Below are 27,362 nucleotides of genomic sequence, written 5' to 3' on the forward strand. Positions count from 1 at the left end.
TTGCATATGTTAACCATGCAGAAAACCAAACCTGCTTTATCCTCCACTTTGAAAAGTAGTCATTCTAGAGTACTCTCGTTCAATGTTCATATGCACGAGCCCATAAGGCCTAGTGCTATTATTGACAGGATCTGAACCGGTAGGTATTATTTGAATGGTGGATTTATGATATGGGTTCTCCGAGAGAGCAAATGAGATGTGCAGCATGTTATAGAAGGAGGTACTTTAACAAAGTTTAGTTCTGTCATATGCCACGTGACTTGCAGTGGAAGACTGTTCAACTAGGTCACTTTCATATTATGAAAAACTCTCTTTAAACAACAACAACAACATACAACTGAAGTTAGAAACCCAACACCTATGAGTTAGAAACCCAAGACATATGGGGGAACAAAAAGATTAACTGGATAAAGGGTTATCTCAGGGAGCTCACAATTTAATACAGAAAATGTAGATAAAAAGACATGCTCTTAAAATAGTATTATGAGGCTGTAGGAAAGTGCAAGGGTTTACTTTAGACAAACTGAAATCAGGGAAGTTTTAATGAAGTAGGTGTCATATGAACTGGGCCTTAAAGGACACATGTATTAGTTTCCCAGAGCTGCTGTCACAAAGTACTATCAACTAGGTGGCTAAAACAGCAGAAATTTATTGTCTCGCAGTTGAGAAGATTTGACATCCAAAACTAAGGTGTTGGCAGAGCCATTCCCTCTGAGATCAGGGTAGAATCTTTCCTTGCCTCTTCCCAACTTCTGTTGGTGGCCAGCAATCCTTGGCATTCCTTGGCTCGTGGCTGCATCAGGCCAATCTCTGCCTCTGTCATCACATGGCTGTCTTCACATCGTCTTCCCTCTGTGCACGTCTGTGTCTGTGTTTCCCCCTTTTATAAGGGCACCAGCCATAATGGTCTAGGACACACCCAAATGACCTCATCTTAATCTGATCATTTGCAAAGTAAAGTCACATTCACAAGTACTGGGGTTAAAAGACTTCAACATATTTTGTGGGGAAGGGATTCCATTTTAATTCATAACAATGGATAAGATTCCAATAGAAGAGAATGGGGGTGGGGGGCAGTGGGTACAGGGTAGATATCCTAGGAGAAAAGAATAAAATGAGTAAAGACTTGTGAGTAGGAAGCACAGAGCATGTACATAAAACATCAAGTACTTTGGCCAGCATTTATTGATTTCAGAGAGTAAGGGGGGGGGGGGAGGGAGAGAGAGAGAGAGAGAGAGAGAGAGAAACATTGATGGGCTGACTCCTACACACCCCCTACTGGGGATTGAGCCTGCAACTTGGGCATGTGCCCTTGACTGGAATTGAACCCAGAACCCTTCAGTCCGCAGGCCAACACTCTATCCACTGAGCCAAACCAGCTAGGGCTGTCCAGCTTTTTGAGAGCACGTTGCAAGTGAGGAAACTGGGGGAGAAGGTCCAATGCCCATTAGATTCTCCAGGGAATGGGCAATTACTGAAGCTTTCAATCAGAGAGTGCCTGATTAAATCACTGGAGCCTTAGGGAGATTATGCTATAGCTGGGTGGAGGATGAATTGGATGAAGAAACTAGTGGAGGCAGGAAGACTAGAGCGCAAACTATTGCAGCTGCCTCAGAGAGGTCAGGTAGCAAACAGTGAACTTGTAAAGACAATGGGTTAGACCCTCTCCAGCTGGGGTACAAAAGTGCTGCTTGCTTGGATTTGAAAATTTCCATAATCCAGAGAGATCGCCCTGCCCCATCAAAAAAATTGCTTGACATATACTCATATATTTCTTCATCTGACTAGGTTGCTTTATGAGTGGCGGGATTACACTTTGACAAAGGTTACATATGTTGCTCACTCTTTGGTAAGCCGTTGGTAAGTCTGTGGTAGGCTTTTCTTTCTGTTTTTTCCCCTTAGAATTTTCATACTGACTCATCTGGACCAGAAAATGAGATTTGGGTGGAAAGCATCTTCTCCTTTCAATTTTTAGGAGCTTTTTCACACCTTTTGCTCAAAAGAGTGTGTAAAAGTGGGTTAATGGCCAAAGGAAGCAATATAAGCCAGGTAGATATTGTCTGCATCTGTGGAGGAAGCATTCGCCCACTGTTTACCATTGTGCTTGCCTGTCTTAGGCTTATAATTATGTAGGAGATCCAGCAGCAAAAGAAAATAAGAGTCACTAGAAATAGGTGAAAGGTACCATTATATTTAGGAGCAGGGGCATTGCACATGTCAAGATGTCCTGTTTTCTACTCCAAGGAATAAAGCATCAGCCATCCTCTAAGACTAGGCAGTGTTCCTATCTGGGCTCTTTCTATTGAGCGCCTCAAATACATTTAGAATCTTCTTGGCTCTTCTTTACAGAGAAGGCTGTACTTGGCCACATCTTTCCCAGCAGTTTATTTTCAATGTCAAGTAGCCAGTTGGCTTGATCCCTAGTTACTTCTGCTGCTAGAACATAATACAGTATGCCAACACACAGGTAGGGAACAAAAAGAACAAAGCTTTGTAAGCCTGACATAGGTTACCCTGAGCATGCAATGTTGCAAGTAGTTGGCTGATAGTCAAAGGCAACCATTTTAAAAGGAGGAAACCTTGAAAGGGCAACTTAAATTGAGAGCCAAATCCCAGTGTGAATGACTTGTTTTAAAGCTATTTTGTGTGCTAGGCTAGACACCATGAATCTTTCTGTACACAGCGTATATGCTCAAGGTATGCAATAGACCAAAAAGCTATTGTCTATAATGGCACAAGTGAATGCAATAGGCTGAGTTCTAACTGCTAACATACCATTTATAATTGAAAGGTGGTCCTGGTGGTAAAGCTGAATTCAAAACAAAAATTACGCTAAAAATGTTAGTAACAAGATTAGGATTCTTGATTATCTTGTGCTTGGATCCCCTACATTTTCTTAATGCAATGTTACAAATACTAACCCAGCTGTATTCACTGCCCTCTCCAAGAGTTAGACATCAGTTTTTCAGAGAGCAATTTGACTTAAGATAGAAATGGCTTTGTAGACACGAATCTACAGTTTATCCATTTGTTCATCATTTTTAGCACATTTCATTGGTGGAAGTTTAAGTATACTCTAAGGTCTTCAATTATCTTTTAGAATAAGCTAATGCATGAACACCTTAACAGCAAATATCAGCTTAGGAAAATCTATACAAGCAATGCTTGTTTTTTTAAAACCATAAATAACAACCACATTACATTATCCTTGTCTTTAAGAATTGAGAAAAGATCATTTTTAAAAATCTCTTTTCCTTTAAACATAATAACAGGAAAGAAAAGCACTCAGGACCACTTATTCTTAGTACTGTGTGTACTCAGGACATAAAGACATTTATTTAAAGAAGGATACATGTACATTTTAAAGTAATAGCAGCAACAATAGTAAGATTTATAGACAATAATAACTTCATGTGTACCCTTTCAATATAAATGTATATTGTGTTTGTATTTAAATATCAATGCTGCACAATACTTTTTTCTTTTACCTCCATCCATCTCTTTTATCTACTTTTCTCTCTTCTTTTTCTTTTGTGTTCTTCCTTAATTTGGGTACTTTTTCCTTTTGCTTCCATCTTCCCTTGTTAGAGATTTTCTCCCTCCCTTTCTCTTTTTTCCTTGACTTTTCTTCTCTTTCTCCATCGTTTTAGAAATATAACTTCATATGCCATGTACTTATTTTATTAAATATTAAACAAATATTAAATAGTTATGGACCATTTTAATAAAATCTTCCCACACCTGAAACAAAAGAATAAAACTAATCAAGAAATTAAATAGTTTTTTCTGGCTTTTTCTCATTTTACATAATGTTTACAGACAAATGAGTCCAATTTTCTTATTATTCTCTACAAATACCAGGAGGTAAAAATAAAAAGAAATATAAAATTACCATTTAATCAAAGTTAGTTATAATGAGCATTTAAAAGAAATCACATAGCTTCAGTGATCTTGTTTCTCTTACCTTTTATTACCAAAGATAACATATCTGGCAAAATATTTGCCCATATTTGTCTTCCTTGGTTCATAAGAAATAGTGACATTATAGAATAAAAATACTTGGTGACAGAAAATACAAAAATCACGAGAAAGTTCTCTAGGAAAAACGGTGCCTACAGATGAAAGCAAAGCATTTTAGCTACCAGCAAAGCATGGTAACTTCAAAGGTTGTTCTCTGCACAGCTGTGCATCTGCTTTAGGTATAAAGCTTGCAGGAACTTGAGCATCCTGAAAATATTCCAGATTGACTTCTCAGTTTGACAGAAAGCAATTAGAGACCCTGAAAAGGAAGATAGTTTGAAACTCAAAGCCCCAAACATTTCTAAGATAGTCCTTTCTCCAGGAATCTTTTTCTCAGATAAAAGCATGACTGGACAATCAGGCACTGAGTTTACTAAATGATGAATGTTCAAGTGGAAGAAGAATGGTAGGCATAGATGGATTCGCATTTGTAAATGCATTAAATACCAAAGATGACCCCAATAATACTTGATGTTCTTTCCTTTAGGTGTTTTTAAAAATATGTTTTTATTGATTTTAGAGAGAGAAAGGGAGAAGGAGAGAGAGGTAGAAACATCAATGATGACAGAGAATGAATGATTGATTGACTGCCTCCTGCACACCCCCTATTGGGGATTGAGCCTGCAACCCCAGGCATGTGCCCTGACCTCCTGGATCCAACCATGACCTCCTGGTTCATGGATCTATGCTCAACACGTAGCCACACCAGCCAGGCTTTTCCTTTAGGTTTTGCTGCACAGATGACTCACTACCTCTTCATCTCTTTTATTACTTTTGATCAGATTGCATCAAGCTGCTTCATTACCACCTTCTCTCTAACTGTTTACTTTCTGGGACTTCCTCAATATGCTCCAAGGACCACACTTTTGTTAGGAGACTGGGGAACATATAAAGTATTGCGCAGAATTGATATTTCAATACAAACACAATATACTTTTGATTGAAGTGGAAGGTATGCTCATCCCCCTGTGTGCATGCACATCAATTTCTCTATTTCCTTCCTTTTGTTGCAATGATGCCATTTTTCCCTCTACAAACCTCAAGAGTTATTGTTTGTGCTGTGCCCAGCATGTGCCTACTAAGATTTACAAGGTTCTTTTTTCCTGTGGTTCCCTTCCCTGCCAAATTTAATTTTGATTTTACTGTACATTGGGCCTTTTTTCTACCTTGCTCTCATAATGCAGCTCATCAATTGTCCACAATAATTCATCAATGAGGTAAATTGTCTTCATTATATGTTTTACTAACAGTTGAATTTTCAAATTAAGAATAGCCCGGCTGGTGTAGTTGAGTGGTTGAGCATCGACCTATGAGACAGGTGGTCACAGTTTGATGCCTGGTCAGGGCACATGCCCAAGTTGTGGGCTCCATTCCCAGTGGGGGGTGTGCAGGAGGCAGCCAATCAATTATTCTCTCTCATCATTGATGTTTCTATCTCTCTCTCCCTCTCCCTTTCTTTCTGAAATCAATAAAAATATATCTTAAAAAAAGAATAAATTGTTTTGTTAATAGGAGCACACTTGCACAGATATTATAAATACATATAAAAACTCAAAGGAAAGTGCCAGGTGAACCAGAGTGGTTAGTCAAGGTAAAGAAGGAATAGTATTTGGTCTCCTGACTTCAAGTCTAGTGTGCTTTTTGTCCCCCCCACCCAGTTTTATTGAGATATAATTGACATATGCACTGTATAAGTTTAAGGTGTACAGCATAATTACATGACTTCCATGTATTATGAAATGATTACCACAAAAACTCAGATCATGAATGGCATTATACATATAATCCCCAAAGCTACATAACTGGCACTTTCCCCCAGGGTTAAAGAACTCAGGACATTCAGAAGTTTTGGAATTTGGCGCAACAAAAAGCAAACCCCCAACACTTTAAGCCACTATGTTCTGAGTAGTCATTTGCATCATGACTCTATTTGGTCTCTCTGAGTGGCTTTGAAAAGTATGGGAGGATTATTAATTGCCCAGAATTGTTCTCCTTTTGAATGATTAATTTTTCCTTGGATGTTAAGAACATTTATAATCTTATTTTTGGTATTATCACAATGTGCTGGAGTAATAGAATCATAGGCCTATTTTGTTCTTTTGATGCTGAGAGTAACTGTACTGATACTGACCCTGTTCCTATTTTTTTAATCCCCATGAGGTTCTACAGTTATATAATTCAGCATCCTATCTTTATATGCTTACTTCTATCATAGATAGCTCTACTAAATTACTCAATATTACTTTATTTTAAAGCCTATTGCACATCCTATTAACGTTATGTTCCAAATTCAGCTCATATTTTTTATCTTCTTCTCAGTTGAATAAATATCCAAAAATGTTAACAACCAATATTGCACTGAATCTAGCTAATGATAAATAATGTCCTTTCAAAGATTCCTTAAAATGTGAATCTTATTTTCCCAGCTCCTTATAATCAATGGAAATGCCTTTGATAGTTGTGAATAGAAGCAATAAAATAATATTTTTAAAGTATAGGAGGGAAGGATAATTCTATGTTTAACTTTTTTTAAAAAATATATATTTTATTGATTTTTTTACAGAGAGGAAGGGAGAGGGGTAGAGAGTTAGAAACATTGATGAGAGAGAAACATCGATCAGCTGCCTCCTGCACACCCCCTACTGGGGATGTGCCCGCAACCAAGGTACATGCTCTTGACCAGAATCAAACCTGGGACCCTTCAGTCCGCAGGCCTTCGCTCTACCCACTGAGCCAAACTGGTTAGGGCTATGTTTAACTTTTTGAGAAACTGCTAACCTGTTTTCCACAGTCGCTGCTCCATTTTATATTCATACCAGCAAAGTATGAGGGTTGCAGTTCTTCACATTCTTGCCAAAACTTGTTAGTTGTCTGTCTTTTTTATTACAGTGGGGAAGTCGTATTTCTTTGTGATTTTAATTCTCATTTCCCTGATGACTAATGATAGTGCACACCTTTTCTTATTGGCCACTTGTATATCATCTTTGGGGAAATGTCTACCCAAATCCTTTGCCCATTTTCACTTGGGTTATTTGTTGTTCTGATTTCTTTTTGTGAGTTTGTCAAGAACCAGACTCACATTCTATCAATATTTAAGTTTACAGGAAAACTACCATCATATGTATAGTAGGGTGAAAACAATTCAAATTTTAATTTCTTTCAACATAAAAAAGAAATGTTGGGCTTCCTTTTAAAATACAAGGCAAATCTCTGAACCAAGATGACAGCATAAGTAAATGCCAGTACCTGGGTCCTCCCACACCACATCAAAATTACAACTAAAATACAGAACAGCCATCATTCAGAACCACCTGCAATCTGGCTGAATGGAAGCCCTACAAATAGAGAATTAAAGAAGAAAGCACATTGAGACTGGTAGGAGGGGCAGAGTCTCTCGTCAGTGCATTTTTTGACTTGATGTTCTGAGTGTCTGACTTATTGAGCCCATCCTTGCTATGCCCTAAATAGGGAGTGGAGAAGCCAACATGCCAGGCCATTCCGGACACTGAGGTGACTTGAAGACAGGAATGTTGCTTGTTTTTTGGAAATGGTTGCAGGGCTACTGTCATAATGGATATTTAATAATTGATACATTGATTGATAATTGAAATTCCAGGTAGCCTCTGTCTCATTAGCCACCCATCTAACTTGTTTTATCCTTCAGAAATATTAAGGGAATACTGCATAAATCGGGAAAATTCATTATTCACCCTCTAATATTATTTATGGCCATGCACAGTTCAATACATCTTTATAAGTAGTGTTTAACTCTGGACTTGAGGGAGGGAGCTACTTACTGCAAACTGGAAATTTCCTTTTCTGTGATATTTAATTGCTTGTTAGGGGCATGACAGTTTATAATGCCTGGAAAGTAGAAATGTCTTACTCATACAGTTTAAAGTAATGTAGCACAAATAACTGAAGGTACAAATTATAAATCATTAGTTTTTATATTTAAAATAAAGAAAAAAGAAGACATTTTAACTTCTAAAAAATACCCTTATAATCAACAAACTTCACGTTGCACTTTTTAAAAGAGAGGCTGATTTTTTTTTTTTAAAGATATATTTAACATTGCTAAACACTCAGTAATAATCTTTCAAGCAGAAAGAAAGTTACCTCTTCAAGCTATCTGATACAGGGAAAGCATTATGAATCTACAAATCTCTTTTAGTTAAACCTAAACTGTAGTTAGTTCCTTTTCTTGGGGAAAACCAGGCAGAACTGAAAGACCCTGATACTCTGATCACCTTGAACTCTCCAAGGTCAATGGTTAGGAATACAACCTCCAGCAGTGACTGGAGGCTTCCCACCTCTGAAGTCGGTGCCACTGTAAGACAGTTGTTATCTTCCTCAATCGGAAAAGCAGAGTTTCCTTTTAACCTCCAGTATTTCTTAACAGTTGCTGCCTGTGGTATGATCACCTGATGGTGTACTTTCAGCCAGCTGTGTGTCTTCCCAGGGGTTTGTCTGTCTTGAACATTCAAATAAAAGGAATGGCTAGTATCTTGTTAGCTAAGATTTAAAGCAGACTTAGATTAAAAAAAAAACTAATGGAAATATGTCCATTGTGGAGGAAGGGGTAGCAGATGTGATAATATCTGGAAAACCATTAAAAATAATACAATTGAAAAAAAATTATTTATGAAAGCAGTTAAACGGCTGTTTTTGCTAGTGGTCAAATTCTTGGAAAACTGAAGCTATGAAAGATAATTATGTGGTTTTGCAAGCGCTCTATTACTCGGAAACAGCGGAGGGTTTTTGCCTAAGAGGCTGCAGGAGCACGGAGGCAGCGGATGATAGCCATGGAAACGCCATCCCTGGGACCACTGGGTGCGAGGAGGGCGGCCAGGGGGCTAGCGCAAGGCCGAGGCAGGCAAGCATGTTAACATGACCAGTCATGTCCCCGGCTCTCGGTGTAGCTACTTCTAAATTGAATTTTGCTTCTTGAGTGTTTTTTCACTTGGGAAATCTAAAGCAAGACCAACAAAAGAACTTATGGTCTTGGCATGTTTTAGATACTATGTGGAATGAATAAGAATCCTGAGGATTCAGGCATTTAAATCAATTCATCTGCTTTATTCCTTGGGGTCTTGATTATTTTTTTAAAGCCTGCTCTAGATTTTATTTCAGGAAGTATCTGTTCCTCTGAAGTTTTATGTGAATGCTACCCACAGCCATAAGGACGTGACTTCAAGTATATGTGATAAAATTTGTCTCTTGACAGATAGTACTTTTGTAAATAGTATCTTTCCTCTTTTATGATACCTTAGAATCTGGAAAGTTTCCCAAAAACATGTTCTTCAATGTCATGGCTTCCAGCAAGGATGATTATGCTTATTATACTTACAAGAGGCAGAAATGGAAATTGTTGAAACAATTTGTCCAAATGATCTAACAAATTCACGATTGAGCTATAATTTAACCTGACTTGCTAGAGTTCTACCTTAATGATTTTTGCTGCTGTTTGTTCAAATAAAAGGATATTGATTTTAAGGCAATCACAACTGAGATGTAGTTCATATTTCTAATAATTTTCTCAGTAATACTGTTTCATTTCTCACCTGGAAGTAAAAGCATGTGTAAATGTGTTTAAATTATATATTTTGGTAGTACAGTCTCTAGGTTTTCATAAATTAAGAAAAAAAGATGGAGGCTTAGTCAGGAGTCAAAACAAGAAATTTAGGATATTAACATATGAGATCCTTTTGATACTTTTTATTTCTTAGAGAAATAGTAAGGAGAAGAAATCACAGTCTCAAATAGATAAAATATGATATTGACACTGACTTCAAAAGTTAAACAAATACCTATGTTTCTATCAAATACTGTAAATCAAAGCAATGGGGTTTATTTAATTGATTAAGTAAATTTTTAAATTTGAATTTGCAAATGACTTTCTCCATCAACTAGTCCATTTGCTTCAGCTGCAGTACTATTTATAGGCATAGATTATTGACAGTGAACAATTATCCACATATTCATTTTCCTAAGATAAAAAGGGGATAAAATAAATTATGCTAGAAAACCTCCCTGGAATATTATAAAATTACTAAACAATTTTTTAAAATTACTAATTGAAATTCATACACTTTTTGAGCAAAAACTGAAAGCAATTGCATAATTAAGCATATACAAAGAAATAATACCTTTATCAAAAATTCTAATAAAAAAGTTAAATTTTATATTGGTTTTAACATTAATGGCAAATATATGTTTAAATATGCATAGCTTATTATTGTCAAAACCCCCAGCATCACATTATTGACACTATAAATAATAGCAAGACAAGCATTTTGATAAATACAAAATATCATGGAAAAATACTTTGATAAAAAAGAACATTTGCAGTTCTTTTTTATCAAAGGGTTTTCATATTTATTATATCACTTTATTCTTGATTTTAAAATGACTTATTTTATCCCTCATATGTATTCATATAATTAAAAATATCTTTTAAAAATATCGTTCTACTGAAGAAAAACCAAACAGCCTCTTCTACTAATTTTTTTAATCTAAATTGATTATCAAATGTTGTTTGTTATTCACTCCTGTTTTACATTCTCTACTTTCCCTTGTTTTATGCTCTGGAAATACTGCTACCTCAGGAAAGCCTTTATCCTCATGATCAGAATTATTTTATTTTTTCTTTCCTTTTCCAATTGAAGAGGACCACTTAACATCTTCCTTGGTAACTATGGCATATTCTACTTTATATTAAACACCAAACATAGTGTTTTGTAACAAGATGTATTGTACTACTCAGATTATTTTCCAAAGTTCCCTCATTTGTACTTTTCATTCAGAACATAGAGCAGAGATAATAAAGATTTAACAAGGCATCAAGTTTAAAATCAATTCTCTGCTCTATAATAAAGACTTTATCTGTTCTAATTTCCTTGAAGACATCAGAAATGCTATATTCCATATTTTTATGTTTTTATTACAACTACTCCTTGGTTGAAACAGCTATAAATGTGTAACGATATGTACTAAATAACTATTATTGTAAGCAAAATATGTTATTTTCTTTCTTTCTTTCTTTTTTTCCCTGAACAGGTTTTATTACACAGGGGATGGGGTTCAGCCCTTCTCGGCTGCTGCCTTCCTCATGGCTGCAAGTACATTGCTCAGCTCCTTTCTCTTCCTCTTGGCACAGCTGTGTGTCCCCACCCTTTTCTTGATCAACTTCAGGGCCCTCTTGTCCTCAGAGACCTTGAATAGCGCATGGTGCTCCGCTCACAGAGGGCAGAGCCACACACTTCCCGGATCATGTCCTGTACAAACTTGATGCACTCGGTGAGGCACCCACCGCAGCGGCCATGCCTCAGCTTTCTCACGTCCTTGGTCGCCTGTGGCCCTTGTGGAGGCCCATGGCCATGGGGTAGTGCTGAGCCATGGCTGCTGCCGCTCAATAGCTGCCTGGGGAAGGGAAACAAGCAAAAAATATTCTTAAGATACTATCAGATGAATTGTCATTAAATATCTGTATGAAGCCAGAGACTTACCAAGATGTCTTATTTTTATGCTTCTTCCTTTAATGTTTCCTTTGCGAAAACTAACATCTTGTTTATTTTTGTGATGTTTTTACAGAGGCAGATACTTTGGAGATTTTGCTTCTCCAAAAATATTGCTTTTAAAAACTTAGAACATGTGTTGTGTCTATTGGCTTATGACTGGACAAGTTATATGAATTTATAATCTCATCAGTATTATAATACCTATTGTTCAAGATTTGTGCATTTTCTATTTTATATGTTCAGATGTCTGGTACTAGATTACCTATTACTTTATTCCTAAAGTCATCTTGTGTGGGAATTATCCAGTTGTGAATTTTCAGAGAAATTATTTATGGCTAATGATTGCCTTGTATCTCTCAGCGGCATTTGCTTCCATCGCTGCCACTGGGGCCCCATACATGTCTCATGATGGCTGTGATGGTCCATACTAAAGAATTGTGTGATTAACCATGATTAAAACAAACACAGTCATTTTTGCCTGTTTTATACATTTTTTAATTGGACTCTCTGAATGAATTACTAACCACATGTGGATTACTAAATCTATGGTGACATAGCTATACTCTTGACCCTTTCACACTATATTTTCTTAGCAAGTTGTGGGACTAAGCTATCGGGATACAATTTAAGAGATAGTAATAGTTGCAAGGGTAGTCATTACAGTACCATAAACTATTTAATGTCTTTATATGCTACAGTCACAGACAATATTTGAACTTAATCCAGTGCCATTTCCATCTTGTTCAAAGGAGAAAATGGCTCTCATGGGAATTCTTTTGACTGTGTCCACCTGCCGCCGGCTATTAGCAGATTAGGGCAAACATTGGGAAGTGGTGTGTCATCTAAGTGAACAATAGCACGGTTTTTTTTTTTGCCTTTCTAACGTCAAGGGTATTTGAAGGTTGACTTTTGAAGAGAGTGTTTTATGAACATAAAAATAGACAGATACTTGACTGGAAGAAGGATCTTCCAACCACATGACTACAAGTAAGAGAGAAAGCCTAACGTGACAGACCAGTTCACTGTGTGTCTGCTTTTCAGTGTCCTGAGGGCCTCCCCCACGCCTAGACATTTCCCATTCAGAGAGGCCCTGTTGTAGAGATGCCCAGGGTCACATTGGAACTGTGAACAGTGGTCGGCAATCCTATCTTACAACTGACACAGAAGAAAATCCACAAAAGGGAAGTGGTGGAAAAGGTGGCTTTTTCTTTCCACAATTTTATATTCCATGAAGTATTGAAAGATGCAGATTTTCTGATGCTGTCCTGCATTGATAAGTAACAACATAATAGTAGTTAAATCATTTTATAGGTGATTTCTCTGGAATTTTCCATGCCCCCATTACATAATAAGGATTTTCAGAAATCATGCAACTGGCCTTTATTTCCCTTCCTATTAAATGGGAAGAATAATGGGCGACTCTGTCTTATATAACAAGATGCTCTATATGTGTTTAAGAAATGTTCATTTAAGAAATGAACCCATGCCCTGGCTGATTTGGCTCAGTGGATAGAGCATTGGCCTGTGGACTGAAGGGTCCCAGGTTCGATTCCGGCCAAGGCCACATGCCTGGGTTTCGGACTCCAACCCTAGTAGGGGGCATGCAGCCAATCCATGACTCTCTCTCATCATGGATGTTTCTATCTCTCTTTCCCTTTCTCTTCCTCTCTAAAATCAACAAAATATATTTTAAAAAAGAAAAAAAGAAATGAACCCTATGGGCAACAGTTTTTAAGATCCATAAATATCTTATTATGGATCCATAATACCAGGTGAAAGAAAATACTCCCCCCCTCCATTTAGTTGTTATTGAAGAAAGCAATGATATTTTTAAAAAGTTGATATACCATAAAAACTGGCAGGAGACACTCAAAAGAGTGGTGTGTGAGGATTAGTATTACAAGTAAACAGTAAGTGGATAATTAAGTTTGGGTTGTCAAAGGTTTATGTGGGAGATAAAAGTGCTAATTTTAGAGGCTGTGGCTAATTCCACACGCCTCCAGAAAAAGGAAGCTGCATTTGGGTTCAGTTATTACAGAAGGAATTATTTTTAACAGTTGTGTCATGCCTCATTTTATAGTTCATTAAAAAAGAGCTCAAGCTTAAAGTGGGTGAAGCCTGAGGAATAAAAATCTCCATATGGATAAGCATCCACACATACATGACCAGAGCCCTGTCTTCTTGCTGTGGAGAGTTTTCCAAGGTCCAGAGGAGGAGACGTGGCCAAGCTTGAGCTGGACGCAGGTGCAGCGGCTCTTCCACAGAGAAGGAACAACGTCGGGAGTCAGCCAACCTTGGTTTGGCATGCCCCGTGGTGACTGCCAGTCGCTCGCAGGCTTTTGTCTATTCTTTGTGTACTGCTCGACTCAGCTTGAGCCAAAAGAATCAGCTGCTAAAGCTGGAGCCTACTTTTCTGTAGAGAGAGTAACGTTTGATGTTTCTGGACATTTTTGTAACACGTAACTCCCACCCCGAGCTCCTGCTGCCTTAGCAGCACTTCTCACATGAAAGTACAAGACTCAAAAAAAGAGTACCTTCCACAGACTATACTCCCATTGAGAAGGCAAGCAGACAGTCTTTTCTGACAGCTGGCTGTCCATCTGGTGTTTGATGTGGGGCAGAAAAGCACGGTGGGGTAATAAGGGAGATGGGTGTTTCTCTAGGTGACAATCCAGCATTCCTGAGAGCAGGCTCCCTTGGGCTCCCTGCCCTTCTGCCTTGCAGGCTGCCTCTCCCCACAGGATGGCAGAGCGGTCTTAGTATAGTGCAGCTAAGCTCTCCTCTCTGTGTACTTACCTGGCTTTTTATTGATTTGCAATTTCTTGATCACAACAAACATTTCAATTGCTTTGTTATGCTGTTGTTATGATGAATGTCTTGGGAAAGTTTTGTGGGTTGTTTTTTTTTTAACAACTCCCAATCTTTTTTCTATTTTTATTTGTGCCTGAAATTCTCCTTTATTTTTATGCATTTGTGAACATTTTCAAGCCTCTCTGTTCCAGAAAACTAGGAGGAATATGTATGCTAGACAAAAAGTGATCACCTGTCAAACTGTTGGGCCAAAGATAGTATTTTAAAACTTTGATAATCTTTAATTTGTTATGTTTGAAATTTATAAATAGTTCAGATATCAGCATAACATTGCTATATTATACAAATCCAGTTTAAGAACTGTCCAGACAGAAATCTTCTGAACCAACTACATTTAAAAAAATTGTTCTTGGTGTCTACAAACATATTTTGCACTTTTGACAGACTATTGTTGCTTTACAAGTAGTAAAATGTGAATAAGCATGAATTATTCATGTGTTAGAATTGTCTGAATTCTCTTATTACCGTGAAAATGACTACTTTTAAAACAATGTGAACACCAAACTTACAAAAATCAATCATGTATACACTTTAAACATAAAAATATTTTAAATTTTATTTTCAGTCTTAGCCTGTGATCTGAAGATAAGTATTACTAAGAATTGATTAAAGAGAAGCACCCAAAGGCTGTGGCTTGAAAAGGAGCAACTCTTCTGAGCTGTGATTATTGGGAAATTTATTCCAGGAGGAAGTAGCTGGCCTTCTCACTGATATAGAGCACCTCTTTGGGATGATGAGCATTTTGCTGCAAAGATGACGTCAGCTTCTTTCTCTGTTTCTTCCTATTCCTCCTCACATTCTTTGCCCATTGGCAGTGAGAGCAAGGCCATCGTTATTAGCCATGGCCTGGCATCTAGTCTTAGAAATCCTTTCGTTCACGAGATGGGAGAAAGCAGTCCAGAAATGGCCAAACTCAGCCAGGCCCATTCCTCCCCCACCTCCTATATTGAAAGCCCACGTGTTTTTATCCCTTCCCAGTAGATAGAAGGAAACAATGGATTGGATATTCTTGCTGATTGTGAGGCCAAATCGGCTGGATGTTGGGGGATAGCTAAAATGGAAATCTTTGCTGTGTTTGCTATCAACATGGGAAAATGACTGACAAAATTTAAGGTTTCCAATAAGTGAATTGAGGATACTTCTTAGGTGTTAGGACATGCTGCTTGCTTTATTTAAAATGGAAAAAAATATCCTGTTTTAGGAGGCACAGTTTTAAGAGGCCTAATGAGGCATCTATAATATGCGAGTAAGTAGTTTGAAAGGTAAATCGAGGAAAGGCATGCAGTGATTCCCATTCCCAGGGCTCTGATCAGAAGGCCTGTGTTGTCTGCATCTACTAAGCAGTTCGCTAGTTTGTCCCATCATCCAATAAAAGCTGAAAGATAAAGAAGCAAAAACAAAACAAAACAAAACAAAAAAGCTAAAAACAACAACAACAAAAAAGACCAAGAAAGCAGAAAACTTACCACCACCATAGTTGTTTTTCCTCACATTTTGAATTCTCTCCTTAAACTGCCTTGGTCTTTTTCTAGTTTTCCGAATCCTCAAGTAGTTGCTTTTTATCCTTTGTCCAGAGTTTTTATTTATATTCAGTGGGAGAGATCAAGTTAAACATATAGTGTGATTATCTGTATATGTAAAAACATATGATTACATACAATACTTTTTTTTTTTTAAAGACCAGAAGGTCAAAATTATTATCTTGGCTCTTTTGGACTGGTGAGATTATGTGTTTTCCCTCTGTTTTCTATTTTCTGAATGTTTCATAGCACACCTTCCTCAACCCTTCAGATTTAATCATTTTTCTTCTGAATCTTTGGTTAGCTGAGTCTTTTCTAAAGGATCATGTCGTTCACAACCATTAAAAACCATTAAACTCTGTACCAGCCAGATTGCTTTCAGCTGCAAGAAACAGAAATTACCAACTCTGTGGCTTAAATAATAATGAAATATATTTCCTCACATAATGAAAAATCCACAGGAAGGTAGCTGCAGGGTTGGTTGACTCCGCAGCTCTATCTTATCACCTGCCATCCTGATGTTCGGCTTTGGCCTCCGACTGGTTTCCTTCGTGGTTGCACAATGGCTACGGCAGCTCCAGGAATCACTTCTAGACACAACATGGAGAGCTTAAAATGAGCCATCTCTTCCTTTGAATTAGTTAGTATTTGGTTTGATTGTAAATGACAGAAACTCAAAATAAGAGTAGCTTAAGTGTGGTATATTTTTTGTTCTTCCATACATCTTCTTCATTCCCAAGGTCATTCATGATCTCATGTGGTTATTTCACCTCCAGCTATCACATCCACATTCCACACAGCAGAATAAAGAAAAGGAGAAAGAGAAGGTAAAGGCACTTGTCAGTTATCTAATGAGGAAGATTCCAGGGAGTTGATACACTACGTGTCTGCTTTTCTCCTATTGGTCAGAAGTTATCAGGCCTAAATGGGCTACAAAAGAGGCTGAGAAATGTATTCTTTATTCTGGATTATTCATGTACACAGGTGAACTTCCTACTACTATGGACTAAGCAGAGCATAGTGGAGAGCAACAAGCAGTCACTGCCACATTCTTGTTCCTCTCAACGAACTTTCTCGGAAGCCACCACCAGATTTTCCTTTATGTTTTATTGGCCAGAAGAGTATTGCATGCTCATGCCTAAGCCAAAATCCTGGCAAAGGAATGGTACCCCCATAATTAGCTTATGTCAATCAAGATTCACCATCTAGGCTTGGGGTTAGGGCCATCCTTCGGGGGAAAAGGCAGATGGCAAACAGATACCTGAGCAAAGTCAGAATTCTTAGGAAGGAGCAAGGGGTGCAGGAAAAGGAGGGCCCAGGGTGGAATTGGTAGGTATACTCTCTCTATGGAGTGCAATAGCGTCCATGTCCCTGATTTCATGTTAGGTGCTATTGAAATGTTTATCTGTTACAGCTCCTGTCACTGTCCCCATTTCTTCACGGCTGCTTATGTTGAGGATGAGAGGAAGGAGTGGAACAAAGCCCAATAAAATTCAGTTATGCTAGTGGCTCCCCCAATATGTATACTCCCCTTCTACCTACGAGTGCATTTGAATTAAGTTCTGAATGTTGAAGTTATATTTATTCAGAAGTACAGATCAGCGTCTCCGAAAAAAAATATGTGTTCCTATCTTATGGTCGACTAAGAGGATCCCTAAAGAGAATAAAACAGAGCAAATAAATTGGCATTTAGAATTTAGGACATTTTGTTAGTCACCTGCACTCTCAAACATTTTTGGGAGGAAGGAAGCCAACATATAAAAAAGGATGAAAAAATTAGGTGGAAGAAAATGGTGATGAATGAAATAGGTGAAAGAGAAACACAGGGCATGTATGTGAGTGGGAGGGAAGAAGCTGTGTGATTTTGTCACTAGTGTGTTGCTATGGTAATGAAGCAAAATTAGGCTGATATTACTCTGTTGGTTTTGTTTTGAATAAGGGTCCAAATATGTGCAAGCAATGATAAATATAACTGCCAGAAAGACGGTGCATCCCATCTGCACAACCCATATATTCTCTTCTTGTAGCCAAACTACCAAAAGAAAATCAGGTTTTTAAAAAGTTAATTCAGATAAGATTTAAATGTGCATGCAGCCTGGTCATTCAGGTAGATCACTCTCTTTCTTGGACAACTCATACAGTCTATCTCCAGTGTTGCTACCATATAATTCACCATGTAAAGTTTTCCCTTTCTAAACACACTTTCCAGATTACCTTGAGCGGAATTGTGGGGATTCCTAATCGTGGTTTACAAAGTCTTGGTAAACTTACTTCCTCAGATGGTTGTTCATGTTCACTATATGTAGATATCACTAGCTTAACTCTAGGAGTTACTGAACAACCATATTTCTTGTTATCACCATATTCATCAATGATCTCTGTTGGATTGGGCATTTTAGCGGACAGAATTAAAAGGTTTCAGTCTATTAAAATACAGAATAGAAACTTAACTTGAAATTATTATTTGCTGGTTAAATATTTATTGAATACTTACTGGAAAAAAAAGTGGAGTAACTCATCAAGTCCAAGAACTACAGATTTCTTTAACAGTATGGAGGAGCATTTTAAAATTGTGGTAACCTTCACTGGCATCTCCTAAATTTTTTAAGGGGAGAGGAGAGGCTGTGCCTTAAGAACTCAACCTTGGGCCACTTTAAAACTGCTTGCTTTGGGACTGTGCAGAGGTGGTTGTGGCAAGTCAGCTGAGCATCACCTGAACTAAGACGTGTCAGGAAGATGTGAATATTTAGGTCTCAGTCCAAGGGAGCACTCAGTCGGGCCATAGCCCGCCCTAGGGCTGGTCAGTATCATCTGTGAGTTTCTCGTGATCCTACACAGACCCCCAATCAGACCAAATATGTGACCCTTGTGGTCCAGACTGGATAGGGAAGGAAGTAAAGTTGGGAGGAGGCTGGTACAAGGCAGAAATGAGCAAGGGATTGCAGACTGGAGTCCTGGATGAAGGTGAAGATTAGATTAAGTGTGTGTATGAGATTGAGAGTGGTGGAGATAAACGTGGGGTGAGAGAAGGCTGTGATGGGAGAATGGAGTTTCTGAGGTGGAGGAATTCCAGAAGGATACGTTTTCAGGATGTGTTCATGAGAATGAGTTCTTGTTCAGAAGATAATGGATGAAGGAGTGCTAAGGACACTGTTACGTACTTTGGGACCCAATCCTTCCATGTAAATGATCCCAGTAGGGGCTGCCAATCAATGCAGACCACCCTCTTGGCCACAGAGTTGGGCATATCATCCAAGCCAATAAGAATTCTTCCACAGGATTTTTCAATACTTCGTTGGGCAAATGGGTGGCAGGGGGAAGAAGGGAGTTCCTCTCTTGGGCACAGAACAGTGAGTATGTGATCCTGGGACATTGCTTCTGTTCACTCCCAAATCTGTGTCTCTGCCTCTAATCTCTCCTTTAGCTTCTAGAATCCCTTTAGACAGCTCCATCTGAATGTCTCATTAACCCACAGCCCAGACAGAATTCTTTTTTCCCAACCCAAATTGATCTCCATCCTTTGACGTTGTCTGTGGCATCAGCCATCTACACTAGAAGTCATACTTAACATCTCCCTCTTCCTCATCCTCAAACACAATCAATCACTAAAACCTGTTGATTCAACTTTATGAATATTTACAAATTTCTTCCCTTCTCTCTATTTCTACTGCTGTGGCCTTGGTACAGATCTTTACCACAAGCTCTTAACTGGTCTTGCCACCAGTCTTAAAAATCTTCAATCTGTTTCTTCCTGTTCCCACCTGCCCTCACCCTGAGTAGAATGAGCTTTTTCCTTCAGCACCTCAGGGCTTGCTCCTACTCTCTCTGCAGTCTTTTCTCTGGACACAGCCCTGCTTTCTAGCCACGCTGAACAGCTTATGGTTGCCTGAACCGTCCACATGTTTTTCCCTGCTCTAGGCTTTAGCTCAAAAGCTGCTTACTTTGCCTCAAATACACGTTTTTCTTCGAGAGCTAACTCCTGTTCTTGCTTTCAGATGGGACTTGAGTGTTGCCCCTCCGGGCATCCTTCGGTGACATTTTCGCCATTGCCCCCCTGGTTGAGATCATCCTAACATGCTCTCACAGATGTTAGATGAGGACTCGCTGCCCTGTGTTGCAAAAACCAATCTGTGTGTCTCTTCCCCACTAAGCTGCAACTCTTTGAGGGGAAAGCTTGAGTTTTATTCAAGTCTGTATTCCATTTCTTGGCTGGGAGTCTGACACAAAGTAGACCTTTAATAAATACCTATGGACAAATAAAGGAGTAAGTGAGTGCTGAAACCGGTTTGGCTCAGTGGATAGAGCGTCAGCCTGCGGACTGAGAGGTCCCGGGTTCGATTCCGGTCAAGGGCATGTACCTGGGTTGTGGGCACATCCCCAGTGGGGGATGTGCAAGAGGCAGCTGATTGATGTTTCTCTCTCATCGATGTTTCTAACTCTCTCTATCTCTCTCCCTTCCTCTCTGTGAAAAATCAATAAAAATATATTTAAAAAAAAAAAAAGGAGTGAGTGAGTGAATCCAGGGAAAATACATTGCCAGCTTTAGTTCTCTGATTCTGCGAACCCATTCTCTTTTTGAGCCATGATAGTTCTATGAAGCACTGCTAAATCACGTCTTGTCTGAACACTGTATCTTCATTAAAATTTATTTATTTTGCCATCAAACTGGAAAAATAGTCCAATGTCTTCATTTGTGCAGATGAAGAAACTAAGGCCCAGAAAGGTGCAATGCACTCAAAGGCACACAGCTGGGCCAAGCTGAGAGGCGCCTGGCCCCTCTGTCCTGGACCCAGTACTTTATTCTCAACAACTAAGCTGCCTGCCTAGAGCAGCTGAAATTTCAAATACTTTTGATCTTGTTTTTTTGAGGGACGTGTTCAGTGCTTGTAGCCTCAGGAAAGGAACACTCCCACCTGCAGACGGTTCTCAGTAGATACTTTGCTCCTGTCTCAAAGAATTTTATTCCCTATTTCAGGCCAGAGAGTTACACCGAGTACCTTCCAATGTGGCTGCTCCCGGCCTCCTCCGCACACTTTAGAAACTCCGAGGAAGGAAACGCAGCTTCTCCTCTTCTCTGTCTGGGAGCCGAACGTGGCTCTGAGATAGGACTGACTTGGTTGGGTAATGCACCTCCCTGCTAGGTTTTTAGAGAAACCATTCACAGGTAAGTCACGAAACAAAAGCATCTGGTGCTAGAGGTGGTAGGATGGGTGTTCAGAAAGTGAAGCGCAAAGCTGAGAGATGTTTCCGTGATCATATTTCATGATAACTTAGGCTTCTTTTTCAAGCCAAATCTGGTTTTAGTGCTCGCTTCAGTTCCCTTCTTTCTTCCATTCTCTGTCTCTGCCCTGTCTGCTAAAATGATCTCTCCTGATTTTTCTTCAGTTTAGTTCTCTGATCCCTGTTACTTATTGCTTATGGAATTTTCACACATTTAGCAAGTCAGCTTGACTGAGGTTTTCTTCAGTTATATGACATAACAGTTTAAGCATTTGAGTCATTTGAATTGCTGGATTCAAAATACCGTTGGGCTTTTTACATTAATTTTTAAATGAAGATGTTTTATAGATGGCTAGTCTGTCAAATGATTGCCTTTTATAATTTCTAGGGTGTTTCTTCTTGCAAGTGATGGTTTTGGGTGTTTGCCCTCCCCAAAAAAGAAAATCGACAGAAAAAGCCATAAGCCTGAACACTACGTGGCAAACTGATGATGAACTTTCCAATTAGCAAGGCTTGTAGAGGTTCTACTTAGAACCATAGATTGCATGCTGTGTGTGTGTGTGTGTGTGTGTGTGTGTGTATGCATACATATGTACTCATCCATATGTATTTGTATACAAATGTATAAGTATAGCCACCATGCATGTTTGTTGGGGTGTCATATCAAAGCACCCTCAGAAACATCCTCGACTAATGACAGGAACAACTTCAAGCTCTGAGGAAATTCCTAGGAAGCTATTTTGTGTCAAGTATTTATTACAGAATTTTAGCTTTTTTGTAAAAGAGGGCACTCTAAATATTTCCTAATGAAACCTTTGAAACAATGTCTTGTCCACTTATCGTTGAGAAGTAATAAAAATTCTAGGTAATGAACCTGAGCTTTATGATTACACAATAGAGAAGAAATAATTCTGGAACCTGAATTCCATGGCGGCATTGCCTGCCAGGGGGAGTCTGAGCATCCTCACAGATTCCTGTCCCCCTGCCCATCCTTCCCTGCAGCCTCCAAAAAAGCCTCCCAAGCAGCCGCCAGCTTCCGGTAGGGGTTGCTGTTGTGTAATACAAGGCCCATTGTTCTCACTAGAATTTGGTTATCTTTTCAGATCATTTCCAACCTTTGCCCTTTCCCAGGATTTAATCTGTTTAAATTGATATTGGTTATTTGCTCTTGAGTTTACTGTGAATTTAATCTTACGTTACTGTTTAATACATTAAAGTACTATTTTGGTTGTTGCCGCTGCACTGATTAGCATTAATTTTCCCCAGAATGTGTTCAGAATATCAGTGAGTTTGTTTTGGAGAATGAATGATAATTTCATTGTTTTAAAAACACTAAAGTATTTAATTACTTTATTAAAATGCATGAAGTGAATTTTGATGAGATCAGTTCTGAAATCAAACTAAGATTTTCAGAGAAACTACAACACTGGCTTTAATATACAAATTTTGCCTTTAAAATTTTATTTTTCTGCTGGTAGAGAGGCATTATATTTGCATTTTTGAGCCTGAATAATTCTAATTCCATTTTTATTGTACAAACCCAAGAGGAACATTTACTTTGTTTTCACTGATTAGTTATACAATCATTCTTTTCAGATACTGCATGGACCATGAACCATAATATTATATTCCTTGCTAATACATTTTGGCAAAAGTATTTACATGAAAACACAATACATAAATGTAATGACTTTCTCAAATGAGTACATTGTTGCCATGAAGCAATCACCTTTATTTTAATACAAGTAAAATTCATTAAAATTTTCTCAATTAGCAAAGCGACTTTTCCAAATGAACTAGTGAAGGAAAAACATTGTCTGTTTTATCCTAACCCAGCTGATTTGCCTTTATTACCAGATGCCTATTTATGGAAGAGAAAAAAAAAGAAAAGTGTTTAATTTTAATAAACTTGATGCAATGCTGACTCCTAGGGGATTAGGTATCGTTCTGATATACTTAGTTTCTTTTTGGTTGGTTTCAAAGTAAAAGTTAGATTTGGAAGCAAAATCCTTTGAAACAAAGATACTACCTTCAAGACTCTCTCATGTTGAAAGGAGGAACTTGGAGACCCAAATGAATAAATCCTTTGAATTGCAAAACTTACTTTTAACAAAAAAAAATATTTTATTTTTCCCTTTCACTAAAATGCTTAAATCCCATCATAAGTCTAATAACCAGATTCTGGCATTGGACACAGACAGTGGAGTTGAGCCTTGTATCTGTAAGTACAAATGTAGCTTTTAGGGCAAAAATACAATCATCTTTGAATTCACGTTTATGTAGTATAGATTTCAGATTAATTTATCTTAACTGTCCCTTTCTGAAGCAATTTTTTAAAATTTCTAGTGTTGGTTATTCATTTTACGTGTAGAGTGAAAACATATCCTCCCCAATCCCCTTTATATAGGTTTTAAAAATGACCCTATGCACACACTGAATGACTCAGAGTATGGGATTTAAGATCTGTTAGTTATTCCTAATAAAAATGCAAAGACTAAGTAAGAGTGCTAGCTATCCTATATATTTGTGGGATTCCTGTTCTTAAAAATACTTAATAGCACTGAATCTCATTCTTGGAAAGAATACCCATTTAGCATTCTTCAGATGGATAATAAAATGTTAGTTAAATAACATTGATAAGGGGGAAAGGTTAAGACAGAAAATTCTAATTTCTAGTCCTGTTTTTCTAGGATAAGGGACAACTAATATAGTCTCTGTCTAGTAGTAAGGTGTTAAAATAGTTTACATTAACCCTGAGATAATATCTTTCTCTTTCCCTGGTATTAAATAACTTTTAAGTTAGGGGAGGAGGGTAAAGTCTTAAAATAATCACAACGATAAATTAGGGGTATGTGACATTGTCTAATACAAGGAATCAGGCTCCTTGGAAAAATGGCTGGTTATAAGGCTGAGGCAGAGACGAATTAAGATGAGCCTGGAACATCTGGTCATGCCTGAGAGTAAGGAAGTGCTCAAAAAACAAAAACACAAAAAATTAGGCATGTTAAAGAGAAATAGGAGTCAACCTAAAAGAACTACCAATGGACAAACCTGGGACAATTTGGGTAACAAAATAAATAGAATAGTTATAGATTATAATCCAAAGTATAAAATAAATAGCCAGGAATCCACAATTGAACAAACAAGTAATATATAGGGCAGAAGAGGTAAATCTTTTCTAAGGAAAAATTCCAAATAATTTATGTAGCTATTCAGCATTTGAAGGTTTAAAATCTGTTAGTTATCCTATCTAATAATAGACAAAGATTGAAATTAACCATACCTCTGCTACACTTCCCATTGGCTAATCAGCGAGATATGCAAATTAACCACCAACAAAGATGATGGCCTGCAGCCACACAGCTGAAGCTAGCAGGAGGCTCTGACCTCCACTCTAAGCAACAAAGTTGCAATTATAGAAGCTAAACAAACCTCAGATACCTGCTTTCAGCAGGCCATGGCCTTGGAGCTGGAGCAGCAACAAAGTTTCAATTATAGTGTTGGGGTCCAGCCCCAGCAGGTCAAGGGGTTCCCAAAGGTGTGGACGGAGTCGGCGAAGAACGAAGGAATGATACGGAGACAGCGTTCAGTTGATCAGCAGCCTAGCCAGGATCTCTAGCCCAGATCTCCAGCCAAGTCCTGTCTAGGAACTCCAGCCAGGTTCTCCAGATTCTCCAGCCAGTGCGACCGATCTGGTGCAGGTAAGTCTCGTTGTCTGGGTTCCCATCCTTGTCCACAGGAAGGTCAAAGGTGATGACAACAGACACCTGTTCAATGTTTATACCACAGGCACACACGTTGGTGGTCACCAGAACCTTCTCTTTGCCTTTTGGAAGCGCTCAATCACCGCAGCCCTCTGCTCCACCATCATCTCCCCACTTAACAGAGCCACCTGGTGGCCTTCTCTTGACAGCTCTGCTGCCAGCCAACCGGCAGTTTTGCGGGTATGGCAGAAGATCATGGCTTGAGAAATGGTGATGGCCCCGTAGAGGTTACACAAGGCCTGGAACTTCTCGTCTCTGTTATTGCACAGGACATAATACTGCTTGATGGTGTCCAATGTCTCCTCCTCCCGCTTCAGTTTGATAATGTTTGGGTCTGGGACCACTTTCTGGGAAAATTTCCATACAGAGTCTTCAAAGGTGGCAGAGAAAAGCAGCATCTGGCAGTTCCTGGGCAGTATCCTTTGGATGCTGATGCTCTGGTCTTGGTGACCCTGAGTAGCTATCATCACATCAGCCTCATCCAGAACACACACCTTGATCTTCTTGGGGTCAATGAACTTGAGCTTGGCGCACCAGTCTAAGACAGTCCCAGGGGTGCCAATGACAACGTGCTCACTGATCTTCTGACCCCTTTCCAATTTATTGCCTCGAACAGCATAAGCAAGCTTTAGTTCTGGATGAAATTTGCCCATCTGCTCAATCACTTTTCCTGTTTGAAGCACCAACTCATATGTTGGGGAGAGGCAAAGGCACTGGGAGTATCTCTCTGCTGGTTCCACTCGGCTGAGCATGGCCAGGACAAAGGCAGCCGTTTTCCCAGTACCAGACTGAGACTGGGCAATCAGGTTCTGTGGGGGTTCAGCAAGCATAATGGGTAACGCGTTCTCTTGTATCTTGGATGGTCGGGGAAACAACCTTTCTCGGAGAGGTGTCCTTGGTTAAAACAAATTGCACTAAGGGGAGCAAACATATTAAGAACAGTATGCTATTTGCGCCAGGTCCCTTGAAAGATATGCTGTGCAGATGTTTCTTTCCTGCAGCGACTGTGTCAAGCAGCAACGATGGACCGGCTTCTGGCATTATAGAAGGTAAATAAGTCCCAGATTAAAAAAAAAGAAAAGAAAAGAAAAAGAAAAGAGTGGCTAAGAGTTTCAGTTGCCGTTGGACTTGGGCAGTCTGAAAAGCCTCAGTCCCTCATCCAGACTGGCCAGGCACCCCAGTGGGGACCCCCCCTTGAAGGGGCTGTGACCAGCCTGAAAAAAGCCATCAGCTCCTCACCCAGGCTGGCCAGGCACCCAAGTGGGACTCCTACCCTGATCCGGGACACCCTTCAGGGCAAACCAGCCGGCCCCCACCTGTGCACCAGGCCTCTATCCTACATAGTAAAAGGGTAATATGCAAACTGACCCTAACAGCAGAAGGACTGGGAATGACTGGTCACTATGACACACACTGACCACCAGGGGGCAGATGCTCAATGCAGAAGCTGCCCTCTGGTGATCAGTGCGCTCCCACATGGGGGAGCTCTGCTCAGCCACAAGCCAGGCTGATGGCTGCCAGTACAGTGGTGGTGGTGGGAGCCTCTCCTGCCTCCTCAGCAGCGCTAAGAATGTCCGACTGCAGCTTAGGTCTGCTCCCCGCTGGCAAGTGGACATCCCCCAAGGGCTGCCGGGCTGCCAGAGGGATGTCTGATTGCCATCTTAGGCCCAATCCCCTGGGGAGCAGGCCTAAGCCAGCAGGTGGTCATTCCCTGAGGGGTCCCAGACTGTGAGAGGGCACAGGCCAGGCTGAGGGACCACCTCCCCCCCGAAGTGCACAAATTTTTGTGCACCGGGCCTCTAGTCCTATATAATAAAAGGCTAATATGCAAATCAACTGAGCAGCAGAACGACTGGTCACTATGATGCACACTGACCACTGGAGGGGCAGACGCTTAATGCAGGAGCTGCCCGCTGGTGGTCAGTGCACTTCCACAGGGAGTGCCGCTTGGCCAGAAGCCCTGAGCTGAGCTCACAGCTAGCGAGTGCAGCGGCGGTGGCGGGAGCCTCTCCCACCTCCGCGGCAGTGCTAAGGATGTCCAACTGCCATCAGTCAGACATCTCCCGAGGGCTCCTGGACTGCAAGAGGGTGCAGGCCAGGTTGAGGGCCCCCTCCCACACAGAATGCATGAATGTCGTGCATTGGGCCTCTAGTTCCAAATAAAAACGCAAAGACTAAGAAAGAGTGTTAACTACCGTATATATTTATGAGATTCTTACTCTTAAAATACTTAATAGCACTGAATAATCACAACTTAACTCTTCACTCCTTGAGTAAGGGCTGTGCTTAATGAATTGCTTCTGAGGTATAGCGTGGGGAAAAGGGATGTAGTGGCTTTACCATGGAGAAATGTGGCATCAGCTCCCCAGGTGGTTAGGGGGGACATCATCAGTGATAAGCCATATTGACAGCATGGAGCCCTGATATGGATGTGAAAAAGAATGATA

The 27,362-nt window shown here is 39.5% G+C and overlaps 2 pseudogenes; both read right to left on the bottom strand.

The window, feature by feature from the left end:
• Nucleotides 1-11,103: 11,103 nt before the first annotated feature.
• LOC139020508 (large ribosomal subunit protein eL36-like) lies at nt 11,104-11,419 on the bottom strand (annotated as a pseudogene).
• A 13,334-nt stretch (nt 11,420-24,753) lies between these two features.
• Nucleotides 24,754-25,775, bottom strand: LOC139021126 (ATP-dependent RNA helicase DDX19A pseudogene; annotated as a pseudogene).
• Between the last annotated feature and the right edge of the window lie 1,587 nt (nt 25,776-27,362).

This window comes from Myotis yumanensis, unplaced genomic scaffold (genome assembly GCF_028538775.1).
Source record: "Myotis yumanensis isolate MYYU_CA2020_CCGP unplaced genomic scaffold, mMyoYum1.0.hap1 SCAF_1, whole genome shotgun sequence".
Lineage (NCBI taxonomy): Eukaryota > Metazoa > Chordata > Mammalia > Chiroptera > Vespertilionidae > Myotis > Myotis yumanensis.